Source organism: Delphinus delphis, chromosome 6 (assembly GCF_949987515.2).
Source record: "Delphinus delphis chromosome 6, mDelDel1.2, whole genome shotgun sequence".
In the NCBI taxonomy this organism is placed as follows: Eukaryota; Metazoa; Chordata; class Mammalia; order Artiodactyla; family Delphinidae; genus Delphinus; species Delphinus delphis.
In genome coordinates, this window is record NC_082688.1 from 24,894,215 (window position 1) to 24,903,290 (window position 9,076).

The following is a 9,076-nucleotide window of genomic DNA, read 5'->3' on the forward strand; positions in this document are numbered from 1 at the left end:
CTCTATCTAGTTTTAAAACATTTCCATCATCCCAAAGTAACATCCCATACCCCTTAAGCATTCTCTCCTCCCTTCAGTCCCTGGCAACCATCAATCTGCGTTGTCTCTATGGAGTTATCTATTCTGGGCGTTTCATATAAGTGGAATCATATATCATGTAAACTGTTCTGTCTGTCTTCTTTTACCTAACATAATGTTTTGGAGATATCTTTAAAAAAAAACTGACCATCTATTTTTAATTTTCTTGTCAGTATATAGAAATATAATTATTTTTATATATTAACCTTATATCCAGTGACCACAATAAATTCACTTCTTCATTCTAGTAGTTTTTTTTTCCTTTGGTAGGTTCCTTAAAAATTTTCTACATAAGCAATAATGCCTTCTGTAAATTAAAAAAAATTAACTTATTTTTCCATATTGCAGTGCTTTTACTTCTTTTTCTTGCCCATTGCTATGGCTGAGAACTTCAGTGCATGAAACTGGAAGTATGAGAGTGGCCATCCTGCCAAAACGAGTCTGAGAATGAAGCCATAGGTGCTAACCACACTAACGGAATAAGAGAGGAAAAGTAAGAAGAAAAGGAGAGAGAAACAGAGGGCTATAGAGTCAGAAATACCCCATGATGACTCTTATCAGCATAGACAGAGACAAGCCCTTGCAATGAAGTATACTCAGGTCCCTCTTCCGTCTGTATGGATCCACCCAGACTGTAGCGTGACCTAGAGTGGTGGATTCTTGCAAGATTTTTTTTTTTTAAAGCAATTATTAGGTACTCTCTGCTTCCCAAACATGTTGTTATAAACTTATCATGGACACAATTTAGGAATGTTTGCTGTTCAAGAATTGTGATTTCTACCATGTGGTGCTTTATAAACCGACTCAATGTGCTAGAATGAAATCTACTCAAAGACTAGCAATTTTTAATGAGTAGGAGGTCATCCAACTTTTTCACTCCTAGGACTTTATTTTCCTTAGGCCTTAAGACATGCTCAAAAAGTTGAGAGTTTACCTAGACTTCTCATGTACATTATTCATGGTTGTTCCTCACAGAAACCCAAGTAAGCAAATCCAAGGGCATTCGTTTTTCTAGCTGAGGAAACTGAGGCTCAGAAAGATGAATGACTTGCCCAAGATCACTCACAGGACAGGTGGCAGCACTGGGATTGGAATCTAAGTTCACCCTCCAAAGCCTAGATACTTTCTTCAACCTTCTGCCTCCTGCAGAGATGATGCAAAGACCCAGGCCCTTCATTCAGCTTCATGAAACACTGGGAGTTCGGGATTAGACAGGCTCCCAAACAACATATAGGGGGCTGTTACTCTAATGATGGCTGTGTTGGTGCTACACAACGTAAACCATACACATCAATTGACTTGTACAAATGGGTGAGACTCGGTCAAATTTTTGCCTCAGCAGAAGAGAAGCTGGAAGATACTTATAAAGTTTTCTGCTCAAGGTATTCTCAAAATTCACAAAAGAAGAAAATTAGGAAAGTATCAGTCAGAAGAGAGATAAAACTTTAATAATTGATGGTATAAAAGTGACCTTGAGAAAAGGAATGGCCAGTTGGGTGACAGGAGTCTAATGAAGTCTTCATATATTGAAGTTCTAAGACATCTTTTGGGGGATGGAAACTATATTGAATGGTCAGCATATGAAATCATGTGCAGTTTCTCAAATATTACCCGCTTTTCTGACCTCACAACTTTTCCTCTTGCTTTTCTCTCTTTGTAGATTGCCCTTCCTCCCATTGACCAGTGATGAACTCCTACTCACCCATCAAGACCCAGGTAAGATTACATGCTCAGTGAAGGCCTCAGCGGGCCCCAGAGAGTTCTCTGCTCCTCCCTCCTATGAGCCTTCCCTCTACCTTGTCCGTCTTTCTAAGAAATGAGATGCAATAATAGCCAAAAGTATTTAAAGTATTTCTATATATCTAACCACTTAACTCTAGGGTTCTTGAGGCAAGAGACCATGTCTTATTCATCTCTTCACCCTAGGACCTATATTATGTTGGCACACAGTAAGCTGTCAAAGGTTTTTGCAGCAAACTGAAAAATCTCACAACATGGGAAATTCTTCTATTCAACATACCTTATATAACTAGGAAAAAACTCATATACATTTGCATATTGTCTCTAGGTTAGACACACTACTAAATAGAAATAAATGTCAGCATTTAATGAGATTTCGCTGCTTACAGTCATGCTGTGGAAAGAGAACATTGCCACTGCTTGTAGAATTTATTGACATTCAAGATTACATGTTGCTTTTGGAATGCACACCATGAAATAGAAAAGGAATGGCTAGGAAAATGGGTGGAAATGTGAAGATGTTGGTAAAAATATTTAGCCTCTAAAATTATATTTGAATATATTTTTATTCAAATTAATGATCATAAATTACACATTCACCTAGGTGACAACTGAACAGATCCAGATATAAATCTTGACTCTGCCACCTGTTTCCTCTGTGAGCTCCTGAGCCTTTTTGACCCTTATCTGTCTGTTAAACAGAAGCATTGCATATTTTTGGAAAATGTAAGCTATTTGTCATTAAAATTATTTTGATGTGCAGGGGCTAATTACCCCATATCAATCCATAAGTTCAACCCAATCCCAATGGAAATTCCAATGGAATTTTTAGAATTTGCTGAAATATTTTCAACTTTATCTAGAATATCAGGATAGAGTGAGTCAAGAACACTTTGGAAAGGAGGAATGAGGAAGGCATACCTACACCAGATGTATGAAAGCACATTATAAAATCAGAGTAACTTAAAGTGTTGGTACAGGGATAGCGCCAGACATACAGGTAGTATCCTAGATTGTAGTAAACGACAAAAGTGGGATTTCAATTAGGAATGAGAGCAGAGGTTATTCAGTGACTGGATTGGCACAAGTGGCTCATCATTTGGAAAAATGATAGCTAGTGCTGCTATGTATTAGATGTGGCTCTACATTCTTTAATACCAGTTAACATTTTTAATTTTTGCGGGAATTTTACAAGTACGTAGGTACTATTATTATCACTATTTTATAGATGAGGAAATTGAGACACAGATAAGCTAAATAATTTGTCCGAGGTCATACAACTAGTCAGGAATAGAGCTGGAATTTGAATCCAGGCAGTCTAGCTTCTGGGTTCATGCTGTTAGCCACTATGCATAATGTCTCACAGTCTCATGCCTTGTACCAAAATATGTTTCAAATGGGTTGAAGTTTAAAAAGTAAACTTAGGGCTTCCCTGGTGGCGCAGTGGTTGAGAGTCCAACTGCCGATGCAGGGGACACAGGTTCATGCCCTGGTCCGGGAAGATCTCACATGCCGCGGAGCGGCTGGGCCCGTGAGCCATGGCCGCTGAGCCTGCGCGTCCGGAGCCTGTGCTCTGCAACAGGAGAGGCCACAAGAGTTAGAGGCCCACGTACCGCAAAAAAAAAAAAAAGTAAACTTAAAACCAGAAGAAAATATAACCAAATTTTTCTATAATTTTGTGATGTGTAAGGCAGTTTAAAATGACATTAAAATCAGAAATTCTCAAAGAAAAATATAATAGATTTGACGATATAAAAATTTTAAAATATCTTAGCATAACCAAACCAAACCAACAAAAATACAAACATAAAAAATTAACCAAACCAACTAAACAAAAACAACACAGAAAATTGACACTATCAAATGACAAATTGGAACACATTATAAGCAACTTATATGGTCAAGTATTAATAGATCAATTAATAAAAAAAGAGTTCAATGGAGGATTGGTGAAATAACTCCTGGTATATTCATGCATTGTGGGAAATCACTGTTTTTAAAAACAACAGTGTAGAGTGTTATATACTGGCATAGAAGTATGCCTGTGGTACATTCGTTAATCAATAGACAATTGCAAACTTACACTATAACCCTATTTTGTGGGGGAAAAAAGCATGTGGGTGCTTGTGTGTTTGTGTGTGTGTTAATGTATGTATACATAGGAAAAAGCCTGAAATGGTAAAATCAAATATATCTCTGTGTAGTGTGGTTATGGATGATTTTTACCTTTTTCTTTACCTTTTTATTGTCAGAATTTCTTGCAATATGCATGTATTTCTTCAATTATGAAGTGGTTTAAGCCTTGAATTATCTTTTTCCATAAACCCAATAGAAGAGGAAATTCCAAGAGCATAATAAATTTATATATTCCTAGATTACAGTAATTTCTGTGATGTTTTGGTGGAATGCTTATGGTTTGGGGAGAATGGCTTATAATAAAAAGCCAATGAGACCATGTAAGTTACTAATTTCTACATTTAAATTGCACTGTGCTCTGAGTACATGACCTATACAGTTCCTACTTTGGGGAATTTATCTTGGCTTTATTTTTGCAGCCAAATATATGATATATATATTTGTAGATGTATATGTTCCATCAGATCTTAGACGAAGGTATATTCTCTATTTCTTCCCCTGAAATTTAATATGTGTATATTAAGTTATTAACTTTATTATTCATATCTTCTATATCCTTGATTGGTTTTTATCCACCTGAATGGCTAAGCCTGGGGTATTTTAGTCTCTAATAGTTGTGTTTCTGTGTATTTTGCATAGTATTTCTAATATATATGCATTTTTATTCTTGAAATCTTTGCAGACTGTGCTTTTTGTCAATATGCAAGGATACTCCCTGTCCTGTTTAATGCTACTTGCTGCATATTCTCATTCCTTTCTGTTTGGGCCTGCTAAAACCAAAGTGTGCCTTTCCCTGTCTTTGTGTTTTTAATCTTTTAAAATAAGTTAATGCTTTGGTTTTAGAGTTGTCTGTTAGAGTTAGCTTTTGATTTCTGACCATTTATATTTGTTGTCACAACTGATATGTTTGGTCTCACTTCTATGATCATCTTTCTGTTATACTTCCATACTGATTTATTTTATTCTCCAAAGTGGGATGCATATACCCCAGTTGGTATACAAGATCATTCATTGGAGACTCTGAAGAAAATCTTATTTTTCATTTAAAAATTAAGAAAGATATTAAGCTTTACTGATATTTAATGTGAGTTAATACTGATACTTTGCTCCGGTCCACATGTAAGGCAGACTCAGTTTATTCGTAATAAGCGAGGCAGAGGAGAGTGATTTCTAGAAATCGGGGTGAATGACAGTGACACTTTTACATTTTGCTCACTTTCCTTGACTCACTGGAATTTTAGTGTACTTAATTAAGTGAATTTAAGGGTTATTTTGTTTACTTTTATCTAAGCTAAGACACAGAATTGGCAAGGTTCTTAAAATGATTCCTGAAAAAAAAAAGCAGGTTAAAAGTAATGTCCATTATGCAAACGCAGACACAAAAGAACAATAACAACAGTCCTCTCCCCTCCCCCACAAAAGACCAGGTCTAACTCATACTTTCCCTTTTCCTGGCAGGAATTCACCGTTAGCCACATTATGAGGTAATAGAGAGCATTTTCAAAAAGGATGTTTGGAAATGTTTCCCCGCTGTGTTTCCATTGCTATCTGATACATTGTTGAAAACGATATAAATGTTACACCTATAAAATATAATCTCTCATATCAACACACTTAAAAAACTTGAAACAGAATTTTTATTCTGTTTAAAAGTTTTAGAGAATTTTAAACCCATTTGTTGAAGCATAAAAATATAACATGTACTGACCCCTTTTCAAGAGCAATTGATGGATATCATGGAATGTGGAAATTTACTACCACATTTCAACAATAACAATTACATAATTGGTGGAGGGAATAGAACATAAATATTGTTATTATTAAGAGTAGCCAATGACATACTTCTTCACTTTGAATTTGTCTCTCTGTGAAGGATATTATTCAGCTATTACAGTCACTAAAACCAAGTTTGAAATAAAAATGGATGCAGAATCACACCTTTGAATGCCGTGTTGCAAGATGTGGAGCTGAGCTTTTTAAAAACAGTGAGAGCAAATTAGTCATCCTCCTCCCACTAAAAGTTATTATTTTAGGGAAAGAAAAGTTATTAATAAATGCAATTAAATTTATTTTAAATTAAGGTTAATTTCAGGTTTATCTCCTCTTTTTGATAATTCTATCACCATCTATTCTATAATATGTGCACATAAACGTGTTCATACGATGGTACATGTGTTTGTATATAGTTTATTAAGAAATCACTGGACTTGGGATGTATTGCTCAAAGTCTCACTCACCTTTAACTAAAAAATATATTTGAATATATTTTCTTTAATTATTGATGTTAAGAATTAAGCTATATTAATTTCCATTGCATAAGAAATTTAATATACTTTTATACATCTTTTCCCACATGTCCTACTTTTATTGATAATAATTTTTTACTTTAATGCAAATTATTGTCATCTTAATCATATAGCTTCTCTTTTATGAATTATTATTAACATCTGCATTAATTTTAAAACTATATTTTTTATTATTTAAACAACTCTTTATTAAGTTCCATTGCATCACTGAAGCTTTTCTACCACAACTTTCATATTCTTGAATTTTAAATTTATGGTTTAGGTCTTGATTAAATCTTCAAGTAATTTTTATCCACATATGCTCTTCTGGAAGCATATATGGGTGATACAAATTCCATGTCTTATATCCTTCAGTATAGCATACTCAGCCTCATATATATAAAGCAATTGTCTAGTTTTAGAATTTTTTGTCACAATCTTTTCCCCTCAAAATGCTCTAGATATCACTCCACTGTTTTCTGGAAGTTTGTAATACAGAGATATCTGTTTTAACTCTATTTTATTTTATGTTATTTTCCCCTGAGTTTTATATTCTGTGGTTCTTCAACTGCTTTCTCCTGGGCTCACTCCTATGATTATACTTTGTCATCTGCTCATCTGGGGCTTGAGAGTTTAAGATGGCCTCTGATGGCTTCATGCACAGTCTGGGACCTGGGACCTCCATTCAGTCTCTCTGCTGACCCAGGCCCCCTTACTTGTTGATGAGAGTGTTCCAATATGTGAGGATAAGAACTTACAGCCTAGGCTCTAGAACTCACACAATGTCACTACTGATACATTCTTTTGGTCTAAACACATCACAAGGCCAGCCAGATTCTATCCACTTCTGGATAGGAGGTGTACTATTGTGATTTACAATAAGACATATATATTTGATCTTTGTCCCTGTTGTTCCTGGCACAGAGCTCCTAAAACCCTTGGAATTTTTAAGGTGACAGTGTCTTTTTGTATGCTAATGAGCTGATGGTGGCTGGGGGGCTCCTGAATAGCTTCAGAATGGGGGCTGGCTACCAGGAGAACCAACCTTGTGATTAGGGGGTTGGAACTTTACGCCCCACCCTCTGACCTCTAGGGAGCAGAGAGGTGCTAGAGATAGGCTTAATCACTAACTGCCAATGATTTAATCAGTCATGCCTAGGAATGAAGCCTCCATAATAATCCTAACTGAAGGGGTTTGGAGAACTTCCAGATTACTGAATACATGGGAGGGTGGCACGCTCAGAGAGAGGACAGACGTTTCATGCCCCTTACCCCGCACTCTACCCTATGCATCTCTTTCACTTGGCTGTTCCTGAGTTGTATCTTGTTATAATAAACTAGTAATCTAGTTAGTAAGCTGTTTTCCTGAATTCTGTGAGCCATTTTAACAAATTATTGAACCCAAGGAGGAGGTCATGGGAAACCTGGATTTATAGCTGGTCAGTCACAAGCACAGATGACAGACAACCTGCACTTGTGATTGGCATCTAAAGTGGAGGCAGTTTTGTGGGACTGAGCCCTTAACTTGTGGATCTGATGCTAACTCTAGGTAGATAGTGTCAGAATTTAATTGAATTATAAGACATACAGTTGGTGTCCACAGAGAATTGGAGAATTGCTTTGTGTGGGAAAAAACACACACATCTGGTGTCAGAAGTGAAGTATTGGTGTGAGTGTAATAGAGTATGGAAAAACAGAGTTTTCCTTTAGTTGGCAGAGAGAAAGTAGAGAGGAAATAGTTTTTCCTTTCTGAAGGCACAGCAAAGTCGTATTGTGGATACTGTGGGGGAAGGAATTTGCAGCCATTAAAACATCTACCACACTAGCAAACTGCAACATTCTACTTAACAATAGAAATTCATTTGTCCACCCTCTACTTGCCAGTTCTGGATCCCAGATTCATTCCATCCCTAAGGACCTCTGAGTCCTCTGTCTCCAGCCAGCCAAGGCAGAAAGATTCGATAGAGAAGGCACGCTGGCTTCTTAAAAGCCTAAGCCCAGGAGTGACATTTCACTTCTGCTCATATTCCTTTGTCAAAAACTATTCATATGGCTCTACTCCAGTGTCAAGGGGCAGGTGCCTCCCAAGAATAATAACGGAAGGGGGACCGTGAATTTTTGGTGAACAATCAGCCGTCTATGCCACATTCAACAACTGTGGTTTTTTTTACTTCCACTGCTGACTTAGCTGTCAGATACTCATTCAGAAACCCTCCAGAATCTTTCTGAGACACAAACTGTCATATGTGTGTTCTTATTTCTTACAGTAAATATTTCAAAAGAAGCATTTCATCTTTTCAAGGTGATTTTCTTATTTGGACTTGCAACGTGGCATCCCACTTGCAGTGGCTTCTTGCTTCTGTTGTGAGCTCTTTCTTCGTGAGATGGCTCCGGGCTCAAGGAGAAAGCCTAGCAGCAGAACTAGCATTTTGATTATTGAACTTTCCTGTCCTAAGGACTCTTTTCACCCCTGCAAATTAGTTGGTCTTATAGGAATTGTCTGGGTCCTTCACTTCCTTGCTATCCCTTCTCTATTACAAGGACATTCATGAATAGAGCCTAAATGGTACATTCCGTTCATTATCCTCAGCCTATATGAAATATAGATTCCCTAACGCGTCAGGCATATGCACAGCATCCTTCCTATTTTCCAATGCTGATGCTGGTTTTTCCCTAATTTTATATTCATTGGTCATCCCATTTGACTGAGGGTGGAGGGCTGAGTGTTTGACGCCTGCACTTACGTCACCATCAGATGCAGAGGAATCGCACAGTCTCACGTTGAAATGCTTGTGGAAATTCTATGGCCTGTAATAGCAGTTTTTTTAAAACACCTT